This window comes from Schistocerca piceifrons, chromosome 9 (genome assembly GCF_021461385.2).
Source record: "Schistocerca piceifrons isolate TAMUIC-IGC-003096 chromosome 9, iqSchPice1.1, whole genome shotgun sequence".
NCBI classification, from domain to species: Eukaryota; Metazoa; Arthropoda; class Insecta; order Orthoptera; family Acrididae; genus Schistocerca; species Schistocerca piceifrons.
In genome coordinates, this window is record NC_060146.1 from 70,370,279 (window position 1) to 70,380,251 (window position 9,973).

The 9,973-nt window shown below is 39.9% G+C and overlaps 1 non-coding gene across 1 annotated transcript; it reads right to left on the bottom strand.

The window, feature by feature from the left end:
- Positions 1–4,498: 4,498 nt before the first annotated feature.
- On the bottom strand, positions 4,499–4,573 carry Trnat-ugu. Its single transcript has one exon. It is a non-coding gene; the product is annotated as a tRNA-Thr (tRNA).
- Positions 4,574–9,973: the final 5,400 nt, after the last annotated feature.

The following is a 9,973-nucleotide window of genomic DNA, read 5'->3' on the forward strand; positions in this document are numbered from 1 at the left end:
CATACTATCCCTCCTCCTCCCCACCCCAGCCTCCTCCTCACCCTTTTGTTACATTCCATCCTGGATTTTCCATTGTTCGATTTTATTTTATTAAGACATCTTCCATTTTGTTTTCAGTGAAAGCAATAATGCAGGCTGCAACAACTTATCCTGCAACACCCTTACAAGCTTTTCAATCTGTTTCTGACCACCCTGTGTGTACAATGAAGCCCTTCATTTGCAGTTCTCAAGGTACTACAAAAATGCTGTTAATTTTGGGAAAATGTAAATGGCGGGAAATTATGTCTTAAGCACATACTTTATAAAATGTGAGTGAGCAGTTCTATTAATTACACTGGCCTTTAATTTGAAACCTTGACCTTATGTAAGTTTTACTTTCCATCTCTAATGCCCATGGCTTGTTTTACCAAAAATAGAAAATCACATTTTTTTCAAATTTCTCTTTGTAATTTTTTTCTATCTGATTTTCCAGTCCATAAATACATTTGAAAGTTTTGATGTCGCATCAAAAATTTTGCAAAAGTCAGAAAGTGATTAAAAGACCAGGAGATATTCCCAGGAGAAATGGTCAACATTCAGGGATATGCAGGAATGTAAAATTAGAAGCAAAAAAGCCTAGTACACATGGGTTCTAAAATATGTGCCTTGAGAGCTCTGACCACCTCTTCCATTGAACAAGTGCTCTTAGCTCTTAGAGCCCATGTTTAATAGACTTCTTTGTTTTGAGTGATCATTCTTGTGTTATCGAATGATCACTCTTGTCATATCCCTGAACATTGACCATTCCATTCTGACACCCAAACACTCTCTCCCCCCATCATTAAACTTGTTTCATCATATATAAAGAAAACATTTTTTTAAGAAAATATGTGAAGTATGGGATATTGGCAGGTGCAGATGATTGTGACTGATTAAATAAAATGACACACTCAGATGAGAATTGCATTTCATAAACATCATTAGAGTGGAATCTGCAGTTGGTCCCAAGCTAACCAACATGTCAGACAGTGGGCCATATTATAAAAGAAGTGCCAAAAGTGTGTAACAATTGTGACCTTGTTTAAATATCAGTATTGCTCATTTCACTTCCATCTATTTAAGCTGTGCTGTTTAAGCACAACTGAACCAACACTTCTGAAACTGTTACATATTAAAGAATAAATAATACTGTATCCTGTACACCACTTTTTAAACTCTCTCTTAAAATTAAAGTTACAAATTATACATTTTTCGCAAGAGGCACCGTGTCTGTAACCTTGGTCCTCTGATAACCAGATCATCCATTGAGACAAGTTCTGCCAGTTCTCCGCAGTTGAGTAGATGCTGGTGGTCTTGAGGTTAATCACACTCACATAGCTCATCCTCTGATAGGTATCCCCATTTCTTCATGTTTGCCTTACACTGAGATACTCCACTTCTCAGTCTATTGAAGACATTCCATGTCTCCTGTGGAAGGTGATGACCTGCAGCAAGTTCTTCTTTGGGGTCATCCCAATATTCCTCTGATGATGAAGTACATCAGAGTTGTATTGTACGCATTGCAGGTGGTGTCGGGATTGGTTGTGTTGTCTGCAGGAAACTTTTTCTCAATTTCAGTCTTTCTGACTAATGTTCATGTCCAAACAGGGGGTGTCTGGGGTCTGTCTCCTGCTCCTTTCTTTCCCTTTAAGCTGCAGTTCTCCTTCTCATATCTGGAGGTGCTACAACCACAAAATAGTACATTTTGTTAATCGGCCTGTCACAATTCATCCTATTTCATTTAGGGCAATATTACCTGTTTGATGTGGCTGGAGTTCTGCCACACAAGTGCTACATATTATGCAGCGGAGAAACGCAAAGAAAGGTCAGATGTGCGGTGGACATCCTGTGTGCTCCCCAGTTGTTGCCTGTCAGTTTTTCCTAGTGAGGACTTTTATTTTTGTATGTGTGCAGTGGACTTTGAAGGTGAGAGAACAGTCCAACTTTACTCCCAGATTTTTTGGAGTAATGCGGAGTGTTGGCTGTTCACCTCTCCACGTTATGCTCAGTTTCCTCTTGGCCTCTCTGTTCCATAAGTGGAATGCACCCACTTGTGTCTTTGAAAGGTTGGCTTCAGATAGTTACTATCATAATAGTCAGATAGTGTCTTAAGACCTGTTGTTAGTTTCCCTTCCACCTCCTCAAAAGTTCTCCCTTGGGCAGCAACTGCTGTATCATCTGTGTAAATGAAAGACCTCCTTGGGGATACCATTTATGTGTGTCCTCGAACAGCTCTTTTTGTTTTGTAGGGTAATGAAGAAACGTCTGTTTTGGAGCAGACATCTCATAAAATGCGTTAAAAGGGAGTCCTTCGTGATGGCATAGATCTTTGTTAATAATTTCCTGTAACTGATAGTATTGTATGCAGCAATAAGATCAACAAAGGCAATACCACTGATCTGCCTATATTCGTATCCATTTTCTACGTGCTGTGTCAGATTCAAAATCTGTCTCCCTGGACAAAAACCTGACTGTTCCCTAATCAGTGTTTGGTTGACATTGTCTGTGATTCAATTGAAGATCATTCTAAGACTAAAGGTGGCATAGGAGTGATATCAGTCAGAAGTTTTTGGCATCTGTTGGCTATTTTCCAGGTTTCTGTAGGGCCACAACTTTGGTTTTTCTCCAGATATATGGTATTTGCAATCTTGAAACACAGGTGTTCATCATATCTAGAATCCACCTCTTGATTGATGGTTCAAACATTTTTATCTAATTCAGCAACTTTGTTGTTTTTCATTGAGCATATTGTAGTTTCTAATTCTTCCAAAGAGGAAGGTTATTCTCCTCAATTATTCTTCGGATCTTTGGGGTTGCAGATTTTTTATCAATTTTGCCAACAGCAATAACTGCTGCACAATCTGGTTAGGTGTTATATCAGGAATGAGTGAGGAGTAGCTGTTAGATCGTTTCCAAGGTTCTCCAGCAGTTGCCATGCCTTTCTACTGTTTTGTTTCACATCTAACTGCGTCATAAAGTTGCACAATTTTTGTTTCCTTGTATCCGATATGGCTAGCATTAGGTCCTCACAAGCTTGTATTGTTTCTTTAGACAATAGATCATCTTCGAAGAGGTACATGGAAGGGGCCTCACCGAAATTCTTAACACTGAGAAATAGGCACGGCACAAGACGACGTGTCATTATTAGCGAACGGGCATACCCTGGACAACACTGGGATTAATCGCAATGGCAGATCCTCCCACCATCAGAACATTACACCTGATTATAAATCTATGTAATATATTATCTGGAAGAGCTGCTACCATAGCTCTTCATCACTGTCAATTTTCCATCCATTCAGGCTGTCACTCAGTAATATGAATTTGAACAGTGCAATATACAAGGGGACTTCAAAAAGTAAGATACCCATTATTTTATGCCAGGTGAAGCAACTTTTACTGAATGCTTCACTATATTCAAAGTGACACAGATACAAGATATTATTTTTCAACAGAGTTCTCAGTAAACAACAGTCATACCATTCTACCAATTGTTAAATTTCTCATCTATGAATGTCCTCATTATTGCAAAATCTTTCCCTGAGTCATTCTTTCAGATTGCTAAAAAGTTGGAAATCACATGTGCAAGATTTGGACTGTATGGATGATTCTTCAGAACCTTCTACTGAAAACAATGACACAAAGTTTGTGTTGTGTGCACTGTGTAAGGTGTTGCATTGTCATGCAGGAGAGCAATACCTTTGCTCAATTTTCCACATCTCTTGTTCTTTATGGCAGTGCACATTAATGTCATTGTTGTACAGTACAAATCAGTATTAATGGTTGTGGCCTTTACCATAAACTTTATGTATGTAATTCCTTCACAGCTGAACAAAATGGTAGACTTGACCTTCACCTCTGGTGTTAAATGATGGACCCATCTCTCATTGCATGTAATGATGCAACTTAAGCCTGGCCCACACACAACGATCTGTCTGCGCAGACATCGGCGCAGATGTCTGTACATGCAAAAGATCGCTGCAAATTGTGGTGTGTTCACACAACACAAACCCCAATCTACTACTCGCCCGCCATCTGTCGGTGTAGAAAATAAATATCAGTGGCAAGCGACTACTCTCCCCGTAAACGTCAAAAATTTAATTCAGTTATTTTGAAATATAGAAATGGAGGAAGTTCTGTTGTGGTCTGTGTTCACAACTTGTGTTGCAAACAACATTCAGACCAACCGCAGGAAACAGAGAAAGTGGTCAAAATGGTGTAGATAGCGGCTGCTAAAGCGAAAGCAGTTTTCTCACATAAATTTACTGTTAGATTTGCAGGGCGAACCTTAAGAAAGCCAAGCAGATCAAAATACCATAACGTTGGCTGGTATACATGATCTACACCTACACCAGATCTTCTAGATTTCTGAACTTTGGATAACTCTTTTCGGTAAACAGTTCGCAACGAATTTATTTTTTTAGAAATGATAATGCAAACAGGCATTGATGTACTTCATTGGGGACATGTTGAAAATGTGTGCCCCAACCGGGACTCGAACCCGGGATCTCCTGCTTACATGGCAGATGCTCTATCCATCTGAGCCACCGCGGGCACAGAGGATAGTGCATCTGCAGGGACTTATCCCTTGCTCGCTCCCCGTGAGATCCACATTCCCAACATGTCCACACCACTACATTCGTAGTGCGCCTAATAGATGTTTCCCCATCATACTCATTACTTGTGGCAGATTAATCTACCAAGTCCCGTACGAGTTCGGGCATAGTGTGTGCTTTCGCAGAAGAAGGTCAATGGTTGGGAAGCCATATTCTAACTATATATGTAGTGGTGTGGACATGTTGGGAATGTGGATCTAACGGGGAGCGTGCAAGGGATAAGTCCCTGCAGACGCACTATCCTCTGTGCCCGCGGTGGCTCAGATGGATAGAGCATCTGCCATGTAAGCAGGAGATCACGGGTTTGAGTCCCGCTTGGGGCACACATTTTCAACATGTCCCCAATGAAGTACATCAACGTCTGTTTGCAGCTAGGGTGTCCATTTAATTATCATTTCATTTCTAGCAAAGGTGCATGGTCATCCACGGTAACTGTTCTTTCGGGAACAGATACTGCCGTCATATTTATTTTTTTTATTACTGTTTCTCTGTTTTCCGGGGCGTCAACTGCCCGCAATATTTTAATTAGAGCATTGTATGCTGCTGTCTTTTTGTCTCAGTCACTATATTCTTTACTTTTAATCTTCCTCAAACATGGGTGGTTTCTGTATATTTCAATGAATTCACTTACAAACTCTGGAGAACACTGACAAGTATCAGCCATATTAACGCCCTGAGCGCACAAATACAAACACTAGACTGAGCAAACAGCTGTTTTGCGCCAGATTTGCAGCGATCTCCTGTCTACATGCTCCAACTTGTCTGCGCAGATGTGGTTTGAACCCACAGATTTGGGAGTTTCGCTCAAACCTCCAACTCCAACTTCCAGGTTTGCACTTCCAGGTTTGGTGCAAATCTTGTGTCCACATGCAACGATCTGTCTGCACAGATATGATGTGCGCAGATATTTGCGCAGACAGATCGTTGGGTGTGGACGGGCCTTTAGGAAGTCCATGGAGTAGCATTCAAGGAAATCCAGAAACACCATAAACCTTGCAGCTTTGGTGTATGTGACAGTGATCATAGAACCTAACATGAAGACAATTTCCAAAACTGTCGATGATCTTGGACAATGGAATGATCACTGCCTATTCAGATATACATTTGCTGGACAATGTCTTCTGTGACTGCTGCAGGTTCTTCGATTGCCTGGAGGTAGTAATCTGTGGTTGATGTCCATGGCCTACTTCACAATTAGCATCAACTGTGTCTGGGCTGTATAGGTCAAATTGTTGGTACCATTTCAATATGGCTGGACAGGACAGTACATTTGGTTCATATACTGCCAGTGTTGTACAGTTAATCTGTGTGCAGTTTAGACTTTTTACTCTCAAGAAACGTACTGTCCTGCACTTCAACATTGGAGAAAGTTTCCAGTAGCCATGCCATTTCATTTTCACACTGTTATTCATATTACAGAAAAATGTGTCTGTAGGGAGCCACTCTCTTCCGAAAATGCGCCACTCCTCTTGCAGAATGAACTTGGTGTTGGACAACGTGCGTAACTTGTTTTGTGAAGTCCCTACCTGCAGTACATTTATTGTTGTGTTGACAGTTTTAGGAGATGAACACACAGTGGCAGGAGTTGTTCTGGCCCTTATTGACTTCTACCAGTTCAGGACTTGGGAGTGCAAGGCTCAAGGAAGTTCTTGAGGGAGTTCACTTCCCTGAAGAAATTTAGTACCCTTGGATCTGTGTATACACGACTCAACAAAGATAACTATGTAATTTTTGCAAACACTATTTGAAACGCAACACCTTGCCAGCATAATTTTATATTAATTACATGACTTCTTTGTGTGTTTGTCTCCATGAACATTGTTTCTTTAAGTGAGAATGGCGAGAAATTTACAACTCTGATAACACAAAATTAGGTGTGATTTAACGTTGTGAACACAGAATATTTGGAAGGACCAATAAAAAGTCAGGAAAATACTAATTCTAGGAATGCAAAAGTGGGGTTGCAGTGTATATATGTAATTATTAAGAAGTGGTGTGCTGCTTTTCATTGCAAGAGGTAGAAAATTTATTACTGTAATTGTACCTCGCAAACCCCACTAAATGAGAGGTGGTGGTATGAAGAAAATTACGGCTGAGAGTTGCAGGACTCAAATGAACAGTTGTTAAAATTTCCCACTCCAGAATCCAATTTCTGGACAGAAAATTGTATTGTTTTATTTTTGTATATGTAGTCATATTAGTTATCTAAATGGTTGAAAATGGAGACTGCTGAAGCAACAATGATGACTGACAAGGTAAACATTATGAGGACTGAAAATGATGCAAACAAAATGGTGATGGAACAGAAGAGACATAATGATGTGCTATTAAGAGAGGAATATTTGGAAGATTCAATTGGGTAAAAAGTAGGTAATGAAGGAAAGGAACATATCTGATGAGGAACATATCGTAAATGCAAAGCAGGTCAATAAATTATGAGGGAGAAATAACAAGAATTGAGATAGAAAATAAATGAGGATACAAGGTTACAACACTGGATTATAAGTGTGAGACAGTTTGGAGATTCTGTTACAACAAATGTTACCAGCACATGAAAATAGATGTTTAAAAGCATGAAGGAATGATGTAGAGGAAAGTTAAAGAAGAGACGGAAGAAATCAAAATGAAACAGGACAAAATTCATCACTGAGTAAAGAATGAGATGAGAAGAAACGGGGTCAATTCTAGTGTCCGATAACACCCGTCAGGTTTGACCACTGACGTAATGTGTGATGTTATTTTGTTTGTGCCGCAGATTGCTGTCGATGAACGTTAAATTATTTCTCTGGATTTCCATGTTACGCACATATATTAAAAATTCGATGTAGATTGTTTTGTTTTCATCTTGTAATTTGTTTTCAGCATCTTTTGTTGATTAAAGTAGTCATGATTTATAAGTAGTGATATATAAGGACTTGATTTCTGACGCTGTTCGTTATGGATAAGTCAGTTGTTTCTACTGCAAAAATTTTGCTTCAGGAAATGAGTGACCGTAAATCAACTATAAAATTTTTGCAATCATTGGGCGTCATTGCTGAATTTTGCAAGTGCAGTGTCTGTGGAAATTATATGGTGTTGACAAAGGTTGCATCATCACAAACTCCCAACGAATTAATGTGGAGGTGCAGAAAAAATAACATATGGAGATCCATATGCAGGGGACATGGTTCGAAAGATCGAGGCTGAATTTAGAAGTAATTATCATGCTAACCTACTATTTTTGCTATGAATATTCTTGCAAATCTCTCATGCATGAAGCAGGGGTTTCGTGGTGTGGCACTGTAGTTGACTGGTTCTTATTTTGTAGAGAAGTCTGTGAGTAATTTATAATGTATAGGGGGTCATTGAAGGGGGGGGGGGGGGGAAGCAGGGGTTGTAGTGTAAGTAGATGAGTCACATTTTGGAAACAGAAAGTATGAAAGGGGGCACAAGGCTGCTGGGCTTTGGGTTTTTGGAGTAGTAGTTTCTGGAGGAGATAGTGCTGATGTTGAATTTAGGGTTGTACCAAATCGGACAAAGGAAGTCTTGACATCTTTAATAGAAGAATATGTGGAAGAAAGTTCTGTAGTCATGTCGGATGGGTTTGCTTTGTACAAGGGGTTGGGTGAAAGGTGTTATCATCATTTGGTCATGCATCACAATATTCTGTTTAAGGATTATAAGATGGGGGCCATGTACTAATACTATCGAGGGGTATTGGGGGGCTGTAAAATCTGTTGTCCGGTGGGGAAAGAGAAGTATTTCTGTGTTGCAAGGCCATTTATATGAATACTGTTGGAGGAAGAGTGTTCCTAAAGGTTATTGTTTATTTCTTGCATTTATGAAAGTAGTTGTTGTGGTCTGCAGTCCTGAGACCGGTTTCATGCAGCTCTCCACACTACTCTATCCTGTGCAAGCTTCTTCATCTCCCAGTACCTGCTGCAACCTACATCCTTCTGAATCTGCTTAGTGTATTCATCTTTTGGTCTCCCTCTATGATTTTTACCCTCCATGCTGCCCTCCAATACTAAATTGGTGATCCCTTGATGCCTTAGAACATGTCCTACCAACCGATTCCTTCTTCTGGTCAAGTTGTGCCACAAACTTTCTTCTCCCCAATCCTATTCAATACTTCCTCATTAGATATGTGATCTACCCATCTAATCTTCAGCATTCTTCTGTAGCACCACATTTTGAAAGCTTCTATTCTCTTCTTGTCCAAACTATTTATCGTCCATGTTTCACTTCCATAAATGGCTACACTCCATACAAATACTTTCAGAAATGACTTCCTGACACTTAAATCTATACTTGATGTTAACAAATTTCTCTTCTTCAGAAACGCTTTCCTTGCCATTGCCAGTCTGCATTTTATATCCTCTCTACTTCGACCATCATCAGTTATTTTACTCCCCAAATAGTGAAACTCCTTTACTACTTTAAGTGTCACATTTCCTAATCTAATTCCCTCAGCATCACCCGACTTAATTTGACTACATTCCATTATCCTCGTTTTGCTTTTGTTGATGTTCATCTTATATCCTCCTTTCAAGACACTGTCCATTCCATTCAACTGCTCTTCCAAGTCCTTTGCTGTCTCTGACAGAATTGCAATGTCACTGGCGAACCTCAAAGTTTTTATTTCTTCTCCATGTATTTTAATACCTATTCCAAATTTTTCTTTTGTTTCCTTTACTGCCTGCTCAATATACAGATTGAATAACATCGGGGAGAGGCTACAACCCTATCTTACTCCATTCCCAACCACTGCTTCCCTTTCATGTCCCTCGACTCTTATAACTGCCATCTGGTTTCTGTACAAATTGTAAATAGCCTTTCGCTCCCTGTATTTTACCCCTGCCACCTTTAGAATTTGGAAGAGAGTATTCCAGTCAACGTTGTCAAAAGCTTTCTCTAAGTCTAGAAATGCTAGAAACGTAGGTTTGCCTTTCCTTAATCTTTCTTCTAAGATAAGTCGTAAGGTCAGTATTGCCTCACGTGTTCCAGTGTTTCTACGGAATCCAAACTGATCTGCCCCGAGGTTGTCTTCTACTAGTTTCTCCATTCGTCTGTAAAGAATTTGTGTCAGTATTTTGCAGCTGTGGCTTATTACACTGATTGTTTGGTAATTTTCACATCTGTCAACACATGCTTTCTTTGGGATTGGAATTATTATATTCTTCTTGAAGTCTGAGGGTATTTCGCCTGTTTCATACATCTCGCTCACCAGATGGTAGAGTTTTGACAGGACTGGCTCTCCCAAGGCCGTCAGTAGTTCCAATGGAATGTTGTCTACTCCAGGGGCCTTGTTCCGACTCAGGTCTTTCAGTGCTCTGTCAAACTCTTCATGCAGTATCATA